Raw genomic sequence first — 9,432 nt, forward strand, 5'->3', positions numbered from 1 at the left:
CTAAAAAATGTGTGCTTAACCTAAACAAATCCGTTGCAACTTGCTTCCTATCTTTGGGGTGGAATACAATGTCTACAACCTGATCCATCTGTGGCCCAAATATCATCTTCCCCTCCTTAAAAATGCATGCTTTCTTTCAGAAGCATTTGAAAAGGTTTTATCCTGTACTCCACCTGAGTAGTCTGTCAGGAGCTATACTTCAATGCCATGTGCTTTCCTCTGCTCCCAGCTTTGCTGATTACTAATTACTCTATCAGGTAATCTCATAGTTCAGTACAGATGATAAGACTGTGCTTTGGGGCAGGAGAGAAGTGGAGGATGGATTTCCATTAAGATGAAGGACATTATAATACAAGATGGTGGGGAAGGGGGTTAAAACTGAGGGTAAAGTGTGGTTTTTCCAGAAGTGCACTTAGGAAGTTAAATTATTCATGGAGTGTCTCATGGACAAGCTTGGTCTCTAATATCACTCCTTATCTTTATATCTTTCTTCTAGTCTTCAAACCTTTTCTCCATGTATTCCTTGCCTCACTTCTCAAAGAAAAACCTGCTCACCTGTCCACAGTGTCAGTCTTCCCCCAGAATTCTTTCCCTACTTCCACCAGCGAATTGTCCTCAGCATACTGAAGGGAAAGTGGGGCCCTAGCAGCATACGCTGAAGGAGCAATCTATCACCTGTGCCAGCTCCGAAGAGCTGTGGGGGTGGGGAGTTCAACACCCCAACCACACATGGGAATCTGCAGTGGGCAGCCAAGCCCAGCCTCCTTTGAGGTGGCCCAGGCAGAATATGCTGCAGACCCAGCTTCACTTCTTTGCACTGAATGTGCTCATCTCTTTCTTTAATCTCCTGTTATCAAATTATGTCCTCTTGGGCTTCACGAATAAGAAGTGGGCTCTACATGACTGAGTGACTAAGCACACACACACTTTGATGCTTATCTTGGGGAAAAGGAGGGAGGGAGAAGATGGGGAGGGGAGTGGAAAGAGAGAGGAACATTTCATTCTGTACCTTTAAAAGACGGAAGAAGCAACAGTCCGTATCTAACAGCTATTGCTGCAACAGTGGAACATGACACTTTGGAAGTAAGCTCCCTCTCCTCGGGAGGGTGGACTTAGAGGGATGCCATCATAGAAAGATGACATAGAAAAGATTCCTGTCTTTTGAGGAGAAAACACAAAGTCTTTCTCATCATGTGGCCTTTAAATCAGCTCTATACTATTTAAGATATAAGTGTGAAGTCCAAGTTGGACTTAACTAACTGATAAGGAGGAAAAAATGTTAAGGGTAAGGAGGTCAAGGGTCAGGGGTGGGTAAGACATACAAACAGGTTGTGTCACACTGTTGAAGGGAGAATCTGGGGTGTGTGTGTGTGTGTGTGGGTGTGGGTGTGGGTGTGTGTTGCTCAAAGCTAGAACCTGATAGGCTGGGCTAGGCAAAAAGATTCATGGTCTGGTGGCGAGAGGGAAGAGACGCCTTCCTGGATGAGGGCCAAAGAGTAAAGTCCTCAGGTAATCCAGGGAAGCCATGCCCATGTGTGCTTTGTGGACACTCTGGAAAGGGAGATGACTGCAGTGACCAGGGCACGCAGGGTCAGCACGCAGATGGAAGTCAAAGAGGGATGCAATACTAGGCTGCAAAAATTATCTCAAGTAAGAGCAGGCAGCGGGGCTGGATGCAGGCAGTGAATTTTTAAAATCAGCTTTATTGAGGTATAATTTGTGTACAATAAAAGTCACCCTGGAGGAAGAATGAATGGGGAGTTATTGCTTAATGAGGACAGTCTTTTGGAGAAAAGAAATAGTTTTGGAAATATATTGTGATGACGGTTGTGCAACACTGTGAATATAAATAATGCCAATAAACTGCACACTTAAAGGGTGAAAGGCAAACTTATGCTATATATTTTACCACAGTAAAAAAAGAAGCCACTAATTTTAGGTATACAAGTTGATAAGTTTTGACAAAGGTACACAGTCTTAATCAAACCACCATCTATTTCAAAAAACAGAAAATTTCTTTGTGCTTCTTAGGAGTCAACCCTCTTCCCTTACGGCAAACATCATCTACTTTTTGTCACTGTAAGTCTGCCTTTTCTGAAATTTCCTATAAATGTAATCATAAAGTATGTAGTTCTCTTTTGTCTTGCTTCCTTCATTTAGCATAATGATTTAGAACAAACAGAACACAGCAAAAATGTGATGTCATTTCTAAGATGTGTGAATCAGTAGTTTCCTTCTTTTTTATTGTCGAAGGGTATTTCACTGCATGGATGTTCCACAATTTGCTTATCAATTTCCCAGTGGACAAACATTTGGGTTGTTTGTTGAGTTGTTATAAATGACAGCTTGGATTAAAGCCTAAGCTCCTGACGATAGAAGTGTCACTACCACAAAAGGATGAGGTGCAAATGCTAACTACCTGTGGTTATGAATCAAGGTCAATGGACAAATCCTTTGTGTTTCTTTTGACAGTGTGACATCTCAGACCATGGCCTTCAAATGACTGCCAAATCTCAGATTTTCCAGTTCCCTAGTTCGCAGACTTTATTCTATGAGGCATGCTCCACTTGGGGAACTCTGCAGCTGGGGATCTATGTGACAAGCTCTAAGAACACTGTGCACCAGCAAAGACATTCTCTTGTTGACTGTCTACATTACTTCTCTAGGAGGTGAGTGGAGATCCAAAGAGAAGTGAACCAGTAAAACTTTACACCATATTATATTGACATAATAAAATTTATTGTGTATAATATGCTATATAATTATATCACTTACCTACATACCTCATGCTCTTCTTCTTACATAAGAGAAAATTTCACTATATATTCACAAAGTTATCATCACTTGTTCAAAATTACTTTTTCCCCCCTTTTCCTTCCCAAACAAACTCCATAAATGACTCTTGCCCCAGCTTTGGTGCCCTAAGAAATGTCTTCAGACTATCTGCTGGTACTTGGCCTTTATGGGTCCTTGGCTGGGCTCTGATTTTAGAGTTTTGCTGAGACACCTCAACCTAATTCCCACCTCTGGCCTTTCCTATGACCTTGATATTTTAGACTGAGCTTTTTATGCAGAATGGCTTGGGATGAGAGGAAGTCCAGTGAACTCCTTGCCTGTTTTGGCCCTTGGGCCCCAGGCAACAGATGGCAAACCTGCCTCCCTGGCCCTGTCCACCTCGTGGATTTTCTTCAGCTCTCTGTTAAGAAGCTTGTGGGATTTAATGGAAGACTTTCAGGTTTGGACTCCATCTCCCAGTGGCCCCAGAAAGGCCTTAAGTGCCTAGTGAGTAAATGTCCAAGATCCCGCAGTATTTTCTGTGCCACACCCTACCTCCTTCTATGGCCCTATGCTGGCCAGACGGAGAGCCCATCCCCTCCAGCCTGAGATACCCCTCTTGGGAAAATTCAGCAGCAGCATCTCGAGTTTCCTTTCTCCTACAGGACTCACAAAATTCCAGGCTGCAAGGAAGAAGCATGCAGGGTTGACGGCATGATGGAAATCCGTTTTTCTCTGCCCAATATCACTCTGCTGCCTTCTTTTGGTAGTGACACTCCTATTCTTTAGGGAACTGTTCCTTCCTTATTTCTCTTTATGGTTCTGGAATAAGAACCAATCCTAATACCTTACCCAATACCCAAGCCCCACATGCAGAGCAGTCACCCAGCCCGGCCACTTAGAGTCATTCCCTGTGATTCTTTCTCTTCCCTCACTAGTGATGGAGATGTCAGATGTGATCCCAGAATGCCTAGGAACCATGTCCCCCAGAGTATGAAGAAGATTGAGAAAATGAACTTTATAAGCAGAAATATATCTTGATTTTTCTTTGGGGACTCCCCCTTTATAATGAATGCAGTCTTGGTTCAATTGTCGGTTAAGATCCCAGCACTCACTCACCCAAGGTATGGGCATATGATCCAAAAGAGGCCAATTAGACTCTCTCCCAAGAGACTTCCCTAGTGGCTCAGATGGTAAAGAGTCTGCCTACAATGCAGGGGACCCAGGTTTGATCCCTGGGCCAGGAAGATCCCCTGGAGAAAGGAATGGCAATCCACTCCAGTATTCCTGCCTAGGGAATCCCCACGGACAGAGGAGCCTGGCTAGCTGCAGTCCATGGTGTCACAAAGAGTTGGACACAACTGAGTAACTAACATTAGACTCTCTCCCATGAACATTTGAATCTTGAGCTGTGTGACACAAGAATTTAAAGTTTGGAGCTGGGTCATCCTAGCAGAAACACCCTGGAGAGACTGTCCATTAGTTCCTGGATCTAGATCTCAGTTTGCACTGCCTCCTGTCTCCCAAAGACCCAATTATTCAACTTTTTCTTTATTTCTGGATCATTTTATGATTTTGTAATAATTTCCTTTTTACTTATGTTAATCAAAGTAGGTTTCTGCCATTTGCAACCTTAAAACCTTTCAACTAATAAATCTTCTTTTGTCTTTATCCATTAGGGTCTCCCCCAGTCATCACCATTGCTGGTTCCATTTCATCTACTAATATCCCATCACCAATCAGTCTGACTGGGAAACAGACTGTGTCTTACAAGACTTCTCCGGGGAATGGTATGACTCAGCAGTAGTTGCTTAAACCCATCGTTGGGAAGAAATTCTCCATGGGTCTCGCATGTTTCTATGCATCACGCAAGCACAAAGACTGTCTACTGTTGGTATGGACCATCTTTTTCTTTGCTTTTTTTTTCCACATCAGTAAAATGCATTTATTTTAATGTGGATTGGTATAACTACAAATAAGGATAGAACATATTATCATATTCTTCCTGGCTACGTATATATATATATATATTCTGATTTGAATTCCTTGTTCAGTTTCCAAGCCCAAATGATGAATTCATTTTATTATTGTTATTATCATTAATTAGTTAGGTATTTTTAAAATGAATCTATTAATGTATTTTCCAAATATTTTTTCAATTGGTTCTTTTTCATTTATAATTTTGTTTATGGCATTTCATTTTATTTTGACATGAGAGAAGTGCTTGAATTTTGCATAATCACATCTATAAATGTTTTCCTAATGATTTTTTTTGGTTTTATGCTTTATAACAGCCTATACTCCAAAATTATATAAATACTTACCAACTTAGCCTAGAAGTATGTGTATGCTTCATTCTTATGAAATTATTTGTGTATGTATCATAAGGAAATTAGAAATACTTGGTTATATTTGGTAGAAAGAGTTCCAGGAATATCTTGCTGTTTTGCTCTTTTTCATCATTTCCATTTTTCTTTCCTTTCTTCCTTTTAAAATTTGTTTCTATGTAGGCAAAAGCAGAATTCAAGTTATTTGGCTATCTGTGACTGTTCTAAGGCTTTCTTGGACTTCCTGGACTGTCTTTTTAAAGATGTCTGTATAACAAGCAATTTTGGAAGACAGAGACAGTACATGTTGGCTTTTGGCTATTATAAGAGATCTGGGTTCCCTAAACTCAGGATTTCTCTCTATCTGCCGCATACATTGGTGTTTTCTGGTCTTCTTTGAACTGCCTGTTGGAGCTGGGGTCTGGGAAATTGACACGAATCTGAGATCTGACTACTGCCAGTGCTGTGACTAAGCAAGTCCTTTGTCTATGATCCAGTCTTGTGTTTTCTCCCAGCATTCATGAAACTGTGGCAAGGTAGCTTAGATTATTGGATGGTAAAAATCACACTCTATGGTTATTGACAGTCTTGGTGACCAAGAGGGAATGTGAAAGAGCAAGGATGAGGACCTTATAGACCAATTAAAAGATTTTGAGGAAATCCTCGGGAATTAGTGTTGAACATGTTGACCAAATGTTATTATCAATCAGGCATTAAATACTTCTGTAATTTCTTGTTGCAGGCTGAGTATTAGGAAGTAGGTTGAAGGCCAACCATGTGAAAAAGTGCCTGGGGTGTTGCTAACTCTCCTCTGTGCAGGGCACTTTCTCAACCTGTTGATTAGCTTCAGGTGTATCCCACGGTGACAATTAGTACTAATATTCACCCTGGGTGACAACAGCTGGACTGTTTTATGACTTGGTCTCTCATGCCAAACTTTAACCCATTCAGATTAGAGCAAAATGTCTCAGGATATTTTGCAGATTGTCCTGGCTGCTAAATGGAGCAGTGGCTCTTTGGGGGAAAACTTCTACAGGAATCCATGGATGAGGTATTAACTAATATTTGAGCTCTTCCTGCCTGAGGTTGGGTTTCTAATGCTGATGCAGATGACACATTGGAGAATGGGAAACTGACCCAGAGAACTCTACATGTATTCTTACTGTCAATTCTTGGCCCTGGAAAACTTAACACTGGAACTAGGTGAAGCCAAAGGGGTGTTTTTGATAATGAGGCATTAAATACCTCAGGTTGAAGTTGTCATTTTTTTTCAGTCACTAAGTTATTTCTGACACTTTTCGGCCCCATGGACTGCAGCACACCAGGCTTCTCTGTCCTTCTGTATCTCCTGGAGTTTGCTCAAATTCATGTCAATGATTTACATCATTTAGTCAATGATGCTATCTAACCATCTCATCCACTGCTTCCTCCCTCTCCTTTTGCCTTCAATCTTTCCCATGATGAGTTGACTCCTTAAAAAACTTGCCACTCTATGAGCCAAGTGTGACACCAGCCAGAAAAGAATGAGGCCGTGATTGCCAAAGCCAAAGTAGGCAATACAAGCCATGAGGAAATTTACCTACCTTAAATTTTTGAATCAGCCCAAAGCATTGCAAGTTGATTTGTTGGAGCCATGAGCAGCCACACCCAATTTGAAACTATAAATAAATGTAAAGCCTTACTGGCGTAGAAGGCTCTTTTCCCTTTGTACCCCTCCTTCCCTCCACCCCCTCAACTCTTACCTTGGCTGCTGATATTACAGATATTTGAAGGAACTTCCATGCTCCCTACCAGCCATAGACATCTAGCACTGGAATAGCCTCCCTAAAAACTGACTAAAAAATTTCTAATTCTACTTCCTTCACCTTCTCCTGGTCCATGCACTTTAGTAAGGCAGTTTGGTCACTGAATGCTGCTGTCCTCAGAAAGGGTTCACTTCCCCTTGGCTGCTTTCTTAGGTAATGGTCAGGACAAAAGGGGTAGGAGATGACATAGACCTATTTTGAAAAATTGAGATTTCTTCCTAACCATTCTTGCACATGTCTTTCTCTCCCCTAATAGCAATTCCAGGCCAGCCCGGCTGGTATACTCTCTAGGTGGCAGTTCAGCCAAAATGGTGCCCAAGAGGTTCCAACTTAATTCTGATTTTACTGTCTGGATTCTCCAGTTAGATGGACTTTGTCCTAGATCATAAAGATAATACCATTTGACACTATCACCAAACCCCCATGCAGTGGTCCAGACAGGTTGATGTGGGGTACATAAAGTGTTGTATAACTTTTATTAAAATGTCCAAGTCTTGCACCTTTTTTTTCTCAGTAAAAGGTCTGGGTGTGATTAGGAGATAACTACAAAAAAACATGAAATTATCAATAGTGGAATTGAACACACCAATTTTGAAGCAATGGAGGACAGACAAGAATAGTACCTGGGACTGGAAACACTTTAGACCCCAAGAGACACAGAAGAGAGATGGATCTGCATGACCTCTGTTTTTCAGAATCACCCTTGGAGCCTTCTTCATGATCGGCAACCGCCTGGTGAGTTTCTCCCAAACCATTGCGTGTGCCTTCTATTTTATTGACTGTTGGATCTGTTACCCTCTGCCTGATGCCTCTGACCCACAATTTGGCCCATTTCCTCTAACTTCACTGAGAAGTCAATCAGAAACAACAGAGGATGTCCTCAGCTCCTGAATCTTTCACAAAAAAATCCTGTTAACACCTCTAGATATTTTCCCTACCCCCCAGTTTCATAATTATGTCATTTCCTATGAAGACAAATGTCACCCAGCTGGTAGTGTGGACAAGCAGGACAGGTTGGACTGACTGCCCTTAGGCAGTCCTTCTGAAAACAATGATTAAACTTAATTGCTTAAACTGAACTGGGAATGTAAGGTTTACCAGTTTGCTGAGAGCTTATGTTAGAGGCACTGTCAACACCTTCCCCTAAATGATACAGGTCTTATATAGGAAACTCCAACAATTATAATTCTTTCCATGGGGATGATGTACATCCTTTGTACTGTACTTCTTTTGTGGGATCCAAGCGTTAACCTCCCTGCCTTCTAAAAACACAGTGACTTACAACTTAGCAGTGGTCATAAGAAATCTTCCAGGGTTTAAGGAAGAACCTGTAGACTATATAGCCCTTAGGACTGTGGAAATCTCTCCAAAAAGAAGCTACTTTGGAGAGATTCCCAGAGAGATAACTGACATTTATGCGCGCTCTGTGTGTAGTTATCCTTATGGCAAAAGTCGTCCAATTAGAAAATTAGCTCCTGACTTTGGTTGAAGTGATCAGTGGTACTACCTTATTCCTGGAAGGCATTCAGTTTGGCCTCAACTCACTGGTCAGGGTTGTTACAAATGAGAGGATTGCCCTAGACTTCTTTGAGGTTCAAGATAGAGCCTGCACAGTCACCAATACATTCTTCTGCACCTGGATTAATATCTCAGGCCAAGTGGAAAAATCAATATAGAAACTTACAGAGCAAAATCACCTGACTTTCTAAGGTAGAACCTGATGATATATGGAATTTGTTCAGCTGCCTGGGTCTGGACTCTTGGGAGGCAAGTTTGAGGTCAATACTTCAGGTTGGCCTTATCCTGAGAGTTTGACTCCTATTGATAATATGTTAATTGAATGTGGTGTGAGAAAAGTTGGGCAGATTTGGTTTTATTGGTCCAGACTAATCTGAGTGGCCAGTGGAATGTTAGACTCATGGGATATTTTTCCAGATATCCAAAAGAGCATAGACAGTCATGCTCATTGTCCAGTATAATAAAGATAATGTTTCCTTTGGCAGCAAGGAGCAGGCAACTTTACTTTTATTATAATATAAACATTTATGTATATGTATGTTGTTGTTGTTCAGTTGCCTAGTTGTGTCTGATTCTTTGCAACTCCCTGGACTGCAGCACGCCAGGCCTCCCTATCTGTCACCATCTCCTGGAGTTTGCCCAAGTTCATGTTTATTGCATTGGTGATACTGTTGAGCCATCTCATCCTCTGACACCCTCTTCTTCTGCCCTCAGTCTTTCCCAGCATCAGGAACTTTTCCAATGAGTCGTCTGTTCACATCAAATGACCAAAATACTGGAGCTTCAGCTTTAACATCAGTCCTTCCAGTGAATATTCAGGGTTGATCTCCCTTAGATTGACTGGTTTGATCTCCTTGCTGTCCAAAGGACTTTCAAGAGCCTCCTCCAGCACCACAGTTTAAAGGCGTCAATTCTCTGGTGTTCTGCCTTCTTTGCAGTCCAGCTCTCACAACAACTGGGAAGACTATAGCCTTGACTCTATGGACCTTTGTTGGCAGAGTGATGTC

At 41.7% G+C, this 9,432-nt stretch overlaps 1 long non-coding RNA gene across 1 annotated transcript; it reads left to right on the forward strand.

Moving 5' to 3' along the window:
- On the forward strand, positions 2,479–9,179 carry LOC102185419. The gene is made up of 4 exons (XR_309890.3): positions 2,479–2,669; positions 4,455–4,669; positions 7,422–7,642; positions 9,140–9,179. It is a non-coding gene; the product is annotated as an uncharacterized LOC102185419 (long non-coding RNA).

This window comes from Capra hircus, chromosome 3 (genome assembly GCF_001704415.2).
Source record: "Capra hircus breed San Clemente chromosome 3, ASM170441v1, whole genome shotgun sequence".
In the NCBI taxonomy this organism is placed as follows: Eukaryota; Metazoa; Chordata; class Mammalia; order Artiodactyla; family Bovidae; genus Capra; species Capra hircus.